General features: G+C 52.6%; 1 pseudogene; it reads right to left on the minus strand.

Moving 5' to 3' along the window:
- Window positions 1-6777, minus strand: LOC124691007 (annotated as a pseudogene).
- Window positions 6778-10654: the final 3877 nt, after the last annotated feature.

Below are 10654 nucleotides of genomic sequence, written 5' to 3' on the forward strand. Positions count from 1 at the left end.
GTTATAACCCCTAAAAGTTGCAACAGATACACTTTTCTAAATAAATATTTCATCCATGTCCAGTTTACAACAGTACAAGCTTCAATTGAAGGGAAACCAAGAGTACAGACACAATAGTTACTGAGTTATGGACTTCATGAACTCCTTGAAACAAAAAAAGATGAGAGGACACATGCTCTCCAGACCACATGGCATGGTAATATCATGCATCTCTTCTTGAATTAGGACCGGAAGTGAACCAAAGAAGGCGAAGCCAAACCCAGCTCCTCGGTTCTCTACTTCCTCTCCTCGGCCGTCCGTGGATATCTTGATGGACAAACCTTGCTCTTGGGGTCCAAGTCACCACAGCACCCAAACACCTTCCTGTGCCATATTTACCGCGACTTCCGCGACACGCCTGATGTATCGCACAAAGCTATCGTCAGGTTGGAAGCCATAGATGGTGAGCTTAACCAGATTCTTGTGCTTGAGATCAGGAACACGGGTCTTCCAGTTCACGTCTGCCTTTTCGCAGTAACCGCGTTCCTCCCGGAACTCTTTGCCTGTCACCATAATGCACCAATGATCCCATACTGTGATGCAAAGCTCTCTTTAGGGACGGTGCAGCTTCAAGAATAAACATTGTCCAAGCAAAATCACACCCTTCAGGAATGTTCTCCAGATTTACTTTCTGTAGTTTGCTGAGCACAGGAGTGAGCAGGTTCGGGCATTCTGGTACAACCCAAATCTGGGATAGGAAAAAAAATTAAAAATTTATTCCTCGTTGCAAATAAGTTTTTTTTTTTTTTGAAACGGAGGCAAAAGCTTTGCCTCATCCATTAATTAAGAAGAAGGTGCCCGGTTTTTAGGAGAAAATCGGGCAAAAACCTACAACAACCAAGTCAAGCTCACACAAACAACACACCCACATAGACCACAATGCGACCCCAACAAACACTTAACACGACACTCCAACACCGCGTCGAAAAAGACAGGCCACGGCAATGAGAGGCACCCGTCAACCAACCGCGGATCCCTGAAAGGCAACGGCCAAGGTGGCGAGAAACTCGGAAACCTCTCTGGCAACGATAGCTCCGGGCACCATTAGCAACACCCCCGACTTAGCAACCGTATCATCAATATGAACCACCTGTCCGTCGGACTCAGCTGAGGGAGAGACTGAAGCGTCAACATCACCACACTTCTTAAAGGCAAGTGCCTGATATGGTGGAGAAGCCACATCCGAGAACTCGTGTGAGCCAGACCTCACTTCCTCGACGGGAGGAGGCGTAAGCACACCACCAAACAAGACTGCAGCGTCAACATCTGTCGGAGCCGTGACTGTCGAGCTCGCACCAAGCACAAGGAGAGAAACTACCACGAGGAGAGAAACAACCGTAGAGATGCTCATCCTCAACAACGGACGAATTCCGCTCGGCGGAATCGAGGCGGAACCAAAGCATGCGCATCCGTCGGCTCCATAGCAACACCATCGTGTGCCAACAACCGCTTAAGCGTTGCCACCTCCTCACGAAGGGGACGGACAACCTCCTCGATGCGGACGTCAACCGGTCGAAGGAGCTCCAAGCGCATCAACGCAACTTCGTGGACCGAAATACGGAGTCCAAACCGAAGTCGACCTTGAACTCCCCGCAACACCTAGGAGGGGGACTTGGCGGCACCGCTGCACATAACGGCGGCGGGACACGACCTCAGCCCAACTCCGGGACGACGAGGGACGACGAAGCTGAGCGGACGGAGAGTGGCTCCGTTGGAGAGGAGCATGAGCATCCGGAGAGCGGGCACGAGTGTCCGGAGAGCGAGAACGAGCGGCCGGAAAGCGCGCACGACAGAAACGCTCTCGATGACCAGGACGACGACAGCGAATGCATCTGAAGGGCTCACGACATGAGCCCACTTGGTGGCCACGCTCGAGGCATCGGAAGCATCTCCCACGAGCCCAACTCTTGAAGGCGAGGCTGCGCTCAAGACCTTCCTTGCGAAGCAACGACAATGGCTCATGACCAGGGCGGTTACCCCGACCCACCTGCACCCAACCTTCCTCAACACCAAGAGCCACAGCTGCAGGAGAGAGGCCGCCGCAGAGCTCTTCTAGCGCCTTCCCACCATGGCGCACAACAGCGGCATCGCAAACCGAGCCAGGGACACCGCCGTTGGTGGAGACCGATGGCGTCCGCGGAACGTCCATCTTCTCAGGCGCCATCTCGTCAGAGCGCACATCGCCGGAACCTGCCACCTTCTTCGGCGCCCTTTCCCCATCACACACATCGACGGAGCACTGGGTATCACCGGAGACATCGTCGTCCATGACGGGCAACGACGGTGAGGGAGCTTGGGGAAACACCTCAAGCGGCGGCAGCGACAGGCATCCGAGACCCTCAACCACCACGGCAGGGTCACGCAACTCTTCGCAGGGAGGGCGAGAAGCCAACGCAGGCTTGCGGAAGCGACGAGCACGACGCATCTGCCCACCAACGGCTGGGTCTGACCTGCGGCGAGCGAGGGCGGCTGCAGCAAGCACGGCGGCGGGTTCCGGAGGCAAAGATGTTGGCTCGGCGGACAGGATTGCCTGAGGCCCGAACGCCTCCACGACGAGGGCAGCGGAGCAAGCACGGGGCGAGGAAGACGAGGTGAGGCCGGCGCTTGACGCGGCAGAGGCAGAGACGACCGGCGGAGGGAGAACAGGGCGGCGGCGGCGGCGGCGTGACGTCCACCGTCGCCTCCAAGGCCGCTGCTCCGTGGGCAGCCCCATCAGCTACATGCCGCACATCGTGGAGGGCGAGGACGGGCGGTCGACGACGATCTGCAACGGGGACGAGCTCCGGCGGCGCACGAGGACAAGCTCCGGCGGCGGACCAGCGCGAGGAGGCGGCGGCCGTCGGGGCAGAGCTTCCGGAGCGGTACCAGGATGAATCCGAGCTCGGAGGGGAGAGGACAAGCAGGCGATGCAGGATCTGGACCCAGCTGTGGGAGAGGAGGCCGGACGGGGGAGATCAGGCCGCCGCCGGCGGCAGCTCCCCCCCGCGTCGCACAGGTCGCGAGAGCCCCCCGCATGTCCTTTCCTCTGCAAATAAGTTACATTCTGAAGCGGCAGAGAAGATAGATTTAAGTTACTATTGTTACATAAAACAACCGTAGAGTGGTAAAGGACATATATATGATTCCAATAACGAATGAGTACCTTTTCACATTCAAAATCCAGATGCAGATCACGGGTGGAAGGGGCATTAGCAAGGAGCTGACTTAACTCAAGAGTCTTTTCCCAGCGGACGCATGTTTTAGCGATGCTTAGAGCATGTCTAACAGGCCCCGTATAACCCGCCCACCCCGTAAAATTCCGGCGACATACGGGGCAGGCGCGGTTCGGGCCGTCTAGCAGGCCCCGTATTCGGGCCGCCCCGTTTCGGCGGAATACGGGGCCCGGGAAATCGGCCCTTCGCCCCGTACATATAGTGGGCGCGAGGTGCGAGTGAGGGGTTAACCCTCGCTCGCAACCCTAGCTCCGCCGCGCGCCGCTCGCCTCCTCCTCGCTCTCGGCGAGCAATTAGCCGCTCCCCGCGCCGCATTCCACCCCCAAGCTAGGATGGACTCCCGCCGCCGCGATGAGGGCATCGCCGCGAGCGGATCGAAGCGATCCCGCTCGCCGGACACCGTAGAGAAGCGTGGCGGCGGCAATGCAAGAGATCCGCCGCCGGCAGGCCGTGGCGCGGCCTCGCAAGTACAACGGCGCCGCGTCCGGTCCCGGAAAAGCTAATCGACTTCGCGCGGGGCGGCGCCGGTTCATCGAGGATCCGCCGATGAAGCCGAGTGAGCGGGCTCAAGTTCGACGAGTGGCGCGCCGGCCGGGAGCGCCGCCGGCCCGGGCGAAAGAGGCTTGGAGCGGCGGGAGCACCGGCGCTAGAAGAGCTCCGCTCGCCGGCGATGACGAGGAGGCCCGGACTTGTTGAAGGAGCTACGGCGGTTCTCGAAGGACGACGCCAAGAGGAAGAGGGCAATCGAGGAAGAGGTGGCGGCGGCCATCGCCGCCGCGAAGGAGGCGGAGTTGCGGGAGGCGGAGGCGGAGGCGGACTCGTACCTAGTCGACCTCCCCGAGTAGGATCGCGCATTCGGATGTAGAATCAATGAAATCCGTAGTATGATCAATGAAATCCGTAGTATGATTCATTGAAATCGAACTTCCCGGGGTTTTTATTTTTGAAAATACGGGGCGAAATACGGGTTCTGCTAGACGGAATGCCTCTTTCGTTGCCAACTTTTGGATACGGGGCGAAAAAGCAGCCAGATACGGGGCAGAAATATAAGGGGCCTGCTAGACATGCTCTTAGCTTTGAAAGCTGTGGTACAAAGCCAAAATAGATGGGATCTCCATAAGAGAACCAGTTATTATAGCTCACCCGTTGGAGCTTTGGTAGACATGTGAGCTCAATCCTCTCAAAATTCCCAGAGTCTACCCCGAGCTCAACAAGTCGAGCATGTGCAAGTTGCAGCACAGAATGGATCCCTGAGTCGCAGTGGGTCAAATGCAAAGACTCTAAACGCTTGCAAGTGCTGAGGATGTCAGGGATGCCCAGTTCACAAAACCTCATATTGCGCAGCCAAAGGCGGGTGAGGCCAGCAAATGCATTCGGACAAGCGCCAAGAGAAGTATTGAACTGGCTCCCAAAGTGGAGGAGATCGTCAGGAGAGCAAGCAGCATAAGCCTTCTCGGTTACCATCTCAAACTCAGCTGCTTCGGGTTGCCATGGCACGTGCAACAGACTTGCCAATGCAGACAGAGTCGTGATCCGTCAAGACAAATCTGATTATGAGTTCACTGATGGTGATTGCTGGGGTTCTCCTGCTCAAGATGTTATCTGTTACACTAGCGACAGCGTGGCTGATCCGGAGCACGTCGCGGATGCCGAATTCAAGGGCTGGGTTGTGGTGACACGAGATGGAACTGACGCTTATGAACAGGCGTGAGAGCATGGTGGGGATCTTCAGCAGCCGCTTGGAGAGGATGCAGGTCCTTACTGCGTCGACCGTGTCTACCCTCTCCAGAATATTGAGCAGAAGGTCATCGGGCAGCTTGCTGAGCCTGTCTCCATTGCCCGGAGTGGCAGCGGCGGGTTTGTTGCTAGCTGGTTTCTGCATGGCAATTAGCAGGAACAAACAATAAATCACACTCCATGGCAATTAGCAGGAACAAACAATAAATCACACTCCACTTTGAGGACGAATCTTTCGAGAAGGACAGACATCAGGAAAAAAATTTACTTACACTGCATCTGCGCTGCGGCGACCGTTCTTGTTCTTCATGGCTGAGCAGATCAACACTGCATCAGGGACGCCGAGTTATTATTTGACAACAAGAAAGAAGAATAACTGCATCAGGTACACCTCCTATTCAGAATTCAGAGTAACGATTCACTTGAAATAAACCACGGGGAATCTGTGCTTACCGCTGAGTCGGAGGTGGTGTAGGGGAGGAGCTACCAGCGTTCCACGCGGTTGTGCGACTAGGCGGTGGGGCAAGAGGTGCGCCGGAGTGGGGAATAAACGGCGCCGAAGACGGGCAAGGGACGGGACGTGGCCGCGGGGCGGGGAGGAGCAGGACGCGGCGGCGCGGACGGGAAGCAGGCGGTGGTAGAGGTGGACGGCGGAAGAGAGCGGTGGAGTGAGCCGGAGCCGGAGAGGTGCAGGGGTCAGAACGCGGCGGAGTGGGCCTGAGAAGGTTGAGGTTGAGGTTGAGGTGGCTGCTCAGTGCTACAAGATTCGTGTTAGTTCGACGTGGAAGTATATCAGGGAGAAGGCCTTTTCCACATTGTCGACTCTTATTTTATTTTTTATTAAAGAAAAACTAATGAATTTCGATTCAAACACGCCCTAAATAGAGAACAGTCCAATTTACAGCCTGGATTTGCCCAGGGTTCATTACCACCGTGAACTTTGACTTAACTCTAAAAACTCTTAAACCATTCCATCCATTCAAACCTATACCAACTTTCCTTCCAAGAGATCTACTCTTTTCTTACCTACTCCCACTATCCATAATAAGTATCTTGGTTTAGTTTGAATGTGAATTAAAACCACGACACTTGTTATGTATCGGAGGGAGATTTTTTACGAATTATAGATTGTAAATCATCCCTAGTTTGGCAACATAATTTATAAGAGCATCTCGAGCCGCGTCCCCAAATGGCGCCAGATTTATCGTTTGGGGTATGTGTTTCGTTCGTGTCGTACTTGGGGGACGTCGCTCCCCAGCCGCGTCCCCCAAACGCCGCCCCCAAACTTTAAAATACTATATTTTTAGTTTAGTGGATAGAAGAAATGTGTAGATAACGTTGTACTAATATTGCTGCTAATATTCAAAGCGGTGCAACATAAACAAATTACATATAAAAATTTCGAAAAATATAAATAAATTACATATAAAACATTAAACTACTTCTTCTTTGATGGCCCCACCTCGTCGTTCTCACGGTGGCGCTTCCTGCTCGTCACCTCTTCCGAAGAGGCGGTGTCGTCCGACGCGTCGGAGGAACTTGTGTCCTTCTCCTCGTCGACGGTGCTTGTCGGCTGTGCCTTCGCTTTCGCCTCCGCCTTCGCCCGGGCCGCCGCCGCCTCCTCAGCCTCTTCCTCCTCCTCCTCTTCCTCGGCCTCCCATTCCTCGCCGTTGTCCGGCGGCGGGCAATCATCGCTGCTAGGAGTCGTAGCTTTGTCCCACCAGTGGCGCCATCCCGATGGCTTACCCTCGTTGTCGGTGTCTGATGGCAGCTGAGAGAGGTCGCTCATTGTGACAGAGGAGAGTTTTCGATGAATGGCGGCCGATTATAGATCGAGAAAGCGCACACATAGGGGTCTTATTGAGCGCAGATGAACGGCGGGCAGATATCGAAGAGACCGGCGGTTGCTCTTCCGCAGAGTTCGCGCTCCATTCCGGCGGTTCGCGCGTCGATCGACGCGGTTGCCAATGTGACGGTTCCCCTTCCCAGCAATTGCACCCTCTCTAGGTAGGCGGCGGTTGAGCGTCCGTCCGTGAGTCGCTGACGCGTCGGTCCCGCCACATCGTGCCTTCCATTTCGATGTGTCCGGCGTGCCCAGAGCGTCCCTTGTATAGCGGGACGGGTTCGTTGCGCCGGACACCGATTGAGCAGCGTCGGACAAAAAGAGGTTTTGAAACGTGTGGTTGGGAATATTTTTTTTATCCGGCACGTCCCAAATCCCTTTGGGAAACACTTTGAGGGAAGCGGCTGTAGATGCTCTAATATCTTTGGTGTTTTAAGCTTTCCGGCCAGTACTCTGGCTCGCATGCTTACTGGCATGTCTATCCTCTCCACTTGTAGCTTAACGGGGTCACCTCTAACCCTTGTACTTTTGTAACCTCCATAGTTTTTGGTAAAAATAACATGTGGTCATCATAGTACTCCCTCCGTCTACAAATAAGTGTACCTGCGGGATTTTCAAGATAAATTATGAGGTGGGGTGAAAAGTACATTGGGAACATGCATCTCTCCTCTTTAATTCTTTCATCTCCAATGAGCTAAGTGCTTGTAGAAAACAAGAAAAATATGTGCTCAATATTATTGGGTTTGATTTCCGTGCGATGAGAGAGAAGCAATTAAATTGCATTGGGAAAATAGGAGTACACTTTTTTGTGGATAAAGTTTAGAGCCTAGATGCCACTTATTTGAGGACGGAGGGAGTACATCCCTACCCCCAAGAAAAGTTTGATCCTTCTTAGAAATGGTAAGTGCCTTCTGGAACGAGCATGCCTCGTGCGGCAATGGTCACCTAGAAGGCGCATAACCGCACTCCTCGCACTGATCATTACACTGAAGTGACCGGGATAAGTTCTAAGGCTCGTTAAAAGAGGAAGCATAGATCTAGAGACACATGCGGCCGGGAGCATTTCGAGCGCAATCATGGGAAAAAGACAAGTTCACTCAAGGTGTTTTTTTTTAACAGGGCCGGTCCCCAAGGACCCAGAAGCTCTATTAACTAAAAGCGGTGGAGTTACAACTTACTCCCTCCGTTCTGATTTAGTCTACATTTTAGAAAAAATGAGAAAAATTAGTAGTGCATTTATTAGTACTACTTAGATATTTGAACAACCAATCCAAGCCACATTGAAAGTAACAACATCCAATAAAAAGAGTAAAACCACCTCGTTTTCAGTGTTGTTGTTGACTAAAAGCTAGAATGTAGAGTATTTCAAAACAAATTTTGGGACTAGAATGTAGACTATTTCAGAACGGAGGGAGTACATCACAGACCACAAGAAAATCATAAATTACAACAAAGTCTTCACATTTTGCACTAGGGACCCTAGATCTAAAACTGAGTGTGCAATCAGGTCCAGCTCCATCTCCACCGCATTGCTGCATCACATCACAGCCAAGAACGCCATCGCCGGGGACATTACCACTTGGGACGGAGCTCCGGGAGCCTACTGTGATGGAGCTATAAGGCCTCCGCTTTGGCACGACAGCCTGGAGGTAGAAGAATACCTGCAACCACCGGTCGGAAGAAACTGTCGCCGGTGACAGAGGGTGGAGGGGTCGCCCTTCGACCATCAGAGACAGCAGCCAAGACGGAGCTGCTGTGGATGCCCTCCCAAACGAAGCTTCATGGTTTCCCTGGCGCTGACCCGCCGTCGAGCAGCCAAGGATTGCAAACTGACTTCCCTCAACGTCACCATGACGAGAGGGGAGAAGTTTGAATCTTTGACCAACGAAGGTGAGCCCGCACATCAAACGAACCTGGACCTTATTGAAGGAGTTCCTGAGCTCCCTCATCACCTCCATCTGCTCCCACCATGGGAGAATCGCTGGAAAGCAGAGAAGAACCAAACAGAGCCAGGATTGGTCCGAGAAACCCAGCTCCAAACTCCAGATGCAAACCTTATTTGGAGTGATGCATGACCTCCTCTTCCCCACCTGCACCTTGGCTCGCCACCAAGTAGATACAGTGAAGAAAAAGAGATCCATGGCGTGGCAGATCTGGTCGCCTGGATCTACCAACCTACTCTCAGACTCCATATTGGTAAACTCTGGAAAGAAACTACACCTAAAACTACTACCGGCACCATCCCTTCGCCATCTCCGCGCGGCTACGCCGGCAAGAGAAGCTCCGGTCCGGCCCGGGGAGCAAGAGGAAGAGACCAGAAAGAGAGAGCTTCGAGAGAGACCCGGGGGAAAGAAAGAAAGTGGCGGTCAGTTCCCAAGGAACATGAGAAGTTCACTCAAGGTTAGAAATGAAAGTTCTTATTTACATCGGTTACTCTCTTGGGTTATGGAGGAGCAACTAGATAAGAGATTTTTCTTGGTGATTAATTGATCTATTCTTGGAACTCGAAGGAGATCTACGATATTCGACTCATCCATTTACAGCCTATACATGACTACCTTACAGTCATCTATCTGCTCGGGGGCTACTTCCATCGGGAACGCTGACCGCGCACCCGATAAAAAGATGGAAGCCTCGTCTGCAAAAGGAACGGACCTGAAGGTTCTAGCAATCCAGGTTCGAGCCTGAGGACTCGAATCTGTGTAGGGTAACACTGTTTTGCTCCGGCAGTTAACTAGTTTCGATTCATCAAGTAAATATGGGCTCATTACTACATCCCTTACGTATATTCAATTATTCAACTTACTTCGAGCCTATACTATTTGACGACCCGCTAGATTTAAAAGTATCAAACAATGAAAAGTAATTGGAGGCTTCAACATCAACGTCAAACGATTCTTTGAGTAGTATAACTTAAGTCTACGAGCGGCTGCAAGCACCCGCTCATAGACTCAGGGGATACTCCCATCGGTAGCGCTGGCCGCGCACCCGATAAAGAAAAGCATTGAAATCTTCATCAAGATATTCGAGTGGTACAACTTTAGTCTCCGCGCGGCTGCAAGCACCCGCACATAGACTCGGAGGCTACTCGATAGAAAACAACTTCGAATCTACGTTAAGCACAAAATTCAACATTCTTCTAATGATCAAGACATTCGGATGATGATAGATTTAGTACCTACCGGAAGCCTTGTTTCGGCTAGTCACTCGGGGGCTACTGATGTGGGCATTACCCTTCTGGTACCCGACATTAGCCTACCTCCTCTGGCCCAACATGGGGGCCCACGTGGATCACTGCATCCCATGATGGACGAATACATCAATTGCAACGATGGAAATATATAACGAGGCGGATTTTTTACGGACAAGGCAAGAAGATGTCGTTTAAGGAAAATATAGATTAGATCTTGTTGTAATCTAATCTATTATGTGCATGACTCTCTAGACCTGGCCTCCTATATAAAGGCCAGGAGAGGGCCTGCCAGAGGGTACCTACACAATCCCGCATACACCAAACCCTAGAAAACTTGCCACTAGGCGAGATCACCTCCACGCAGTCTATCGACTGCCCCATTGTAACCTTTTTTCATCGATAATCAAGATCAGGCAAGCATGAGTAAGGGTTTTACCTCATCAGGGGCCCGAACCTGGGTAAATCTTGCCTCTTGCTCGTTTGGTATTCGATGTCTAGTGGTAACATGCAGGATTCCATCAACCCTAAGCCCCTCATGGTGGGCATTGCCGAGGAGCCCCCTCATTAGGAGGCAAGATGGACCACCCTCCAGGAGGATGCGAAGCGCAAGGCCGACATCGACGAGAGGAG

This window comes from Lolium rigidum, chromosome 2 (assembly GCF_022539505.1).
Source record: "Lolium rigidum isolate FL_2022 chromosome 2, APGP_CSIRO_Lrig_0.1, whole genome shotgun sequence".
Lineage (NCBI taxonomy): Eukaryota > Viridiplantae > Streptophyta > Magnoliopsida > Poales > Poaceae > Lolium > Lolium rigidum.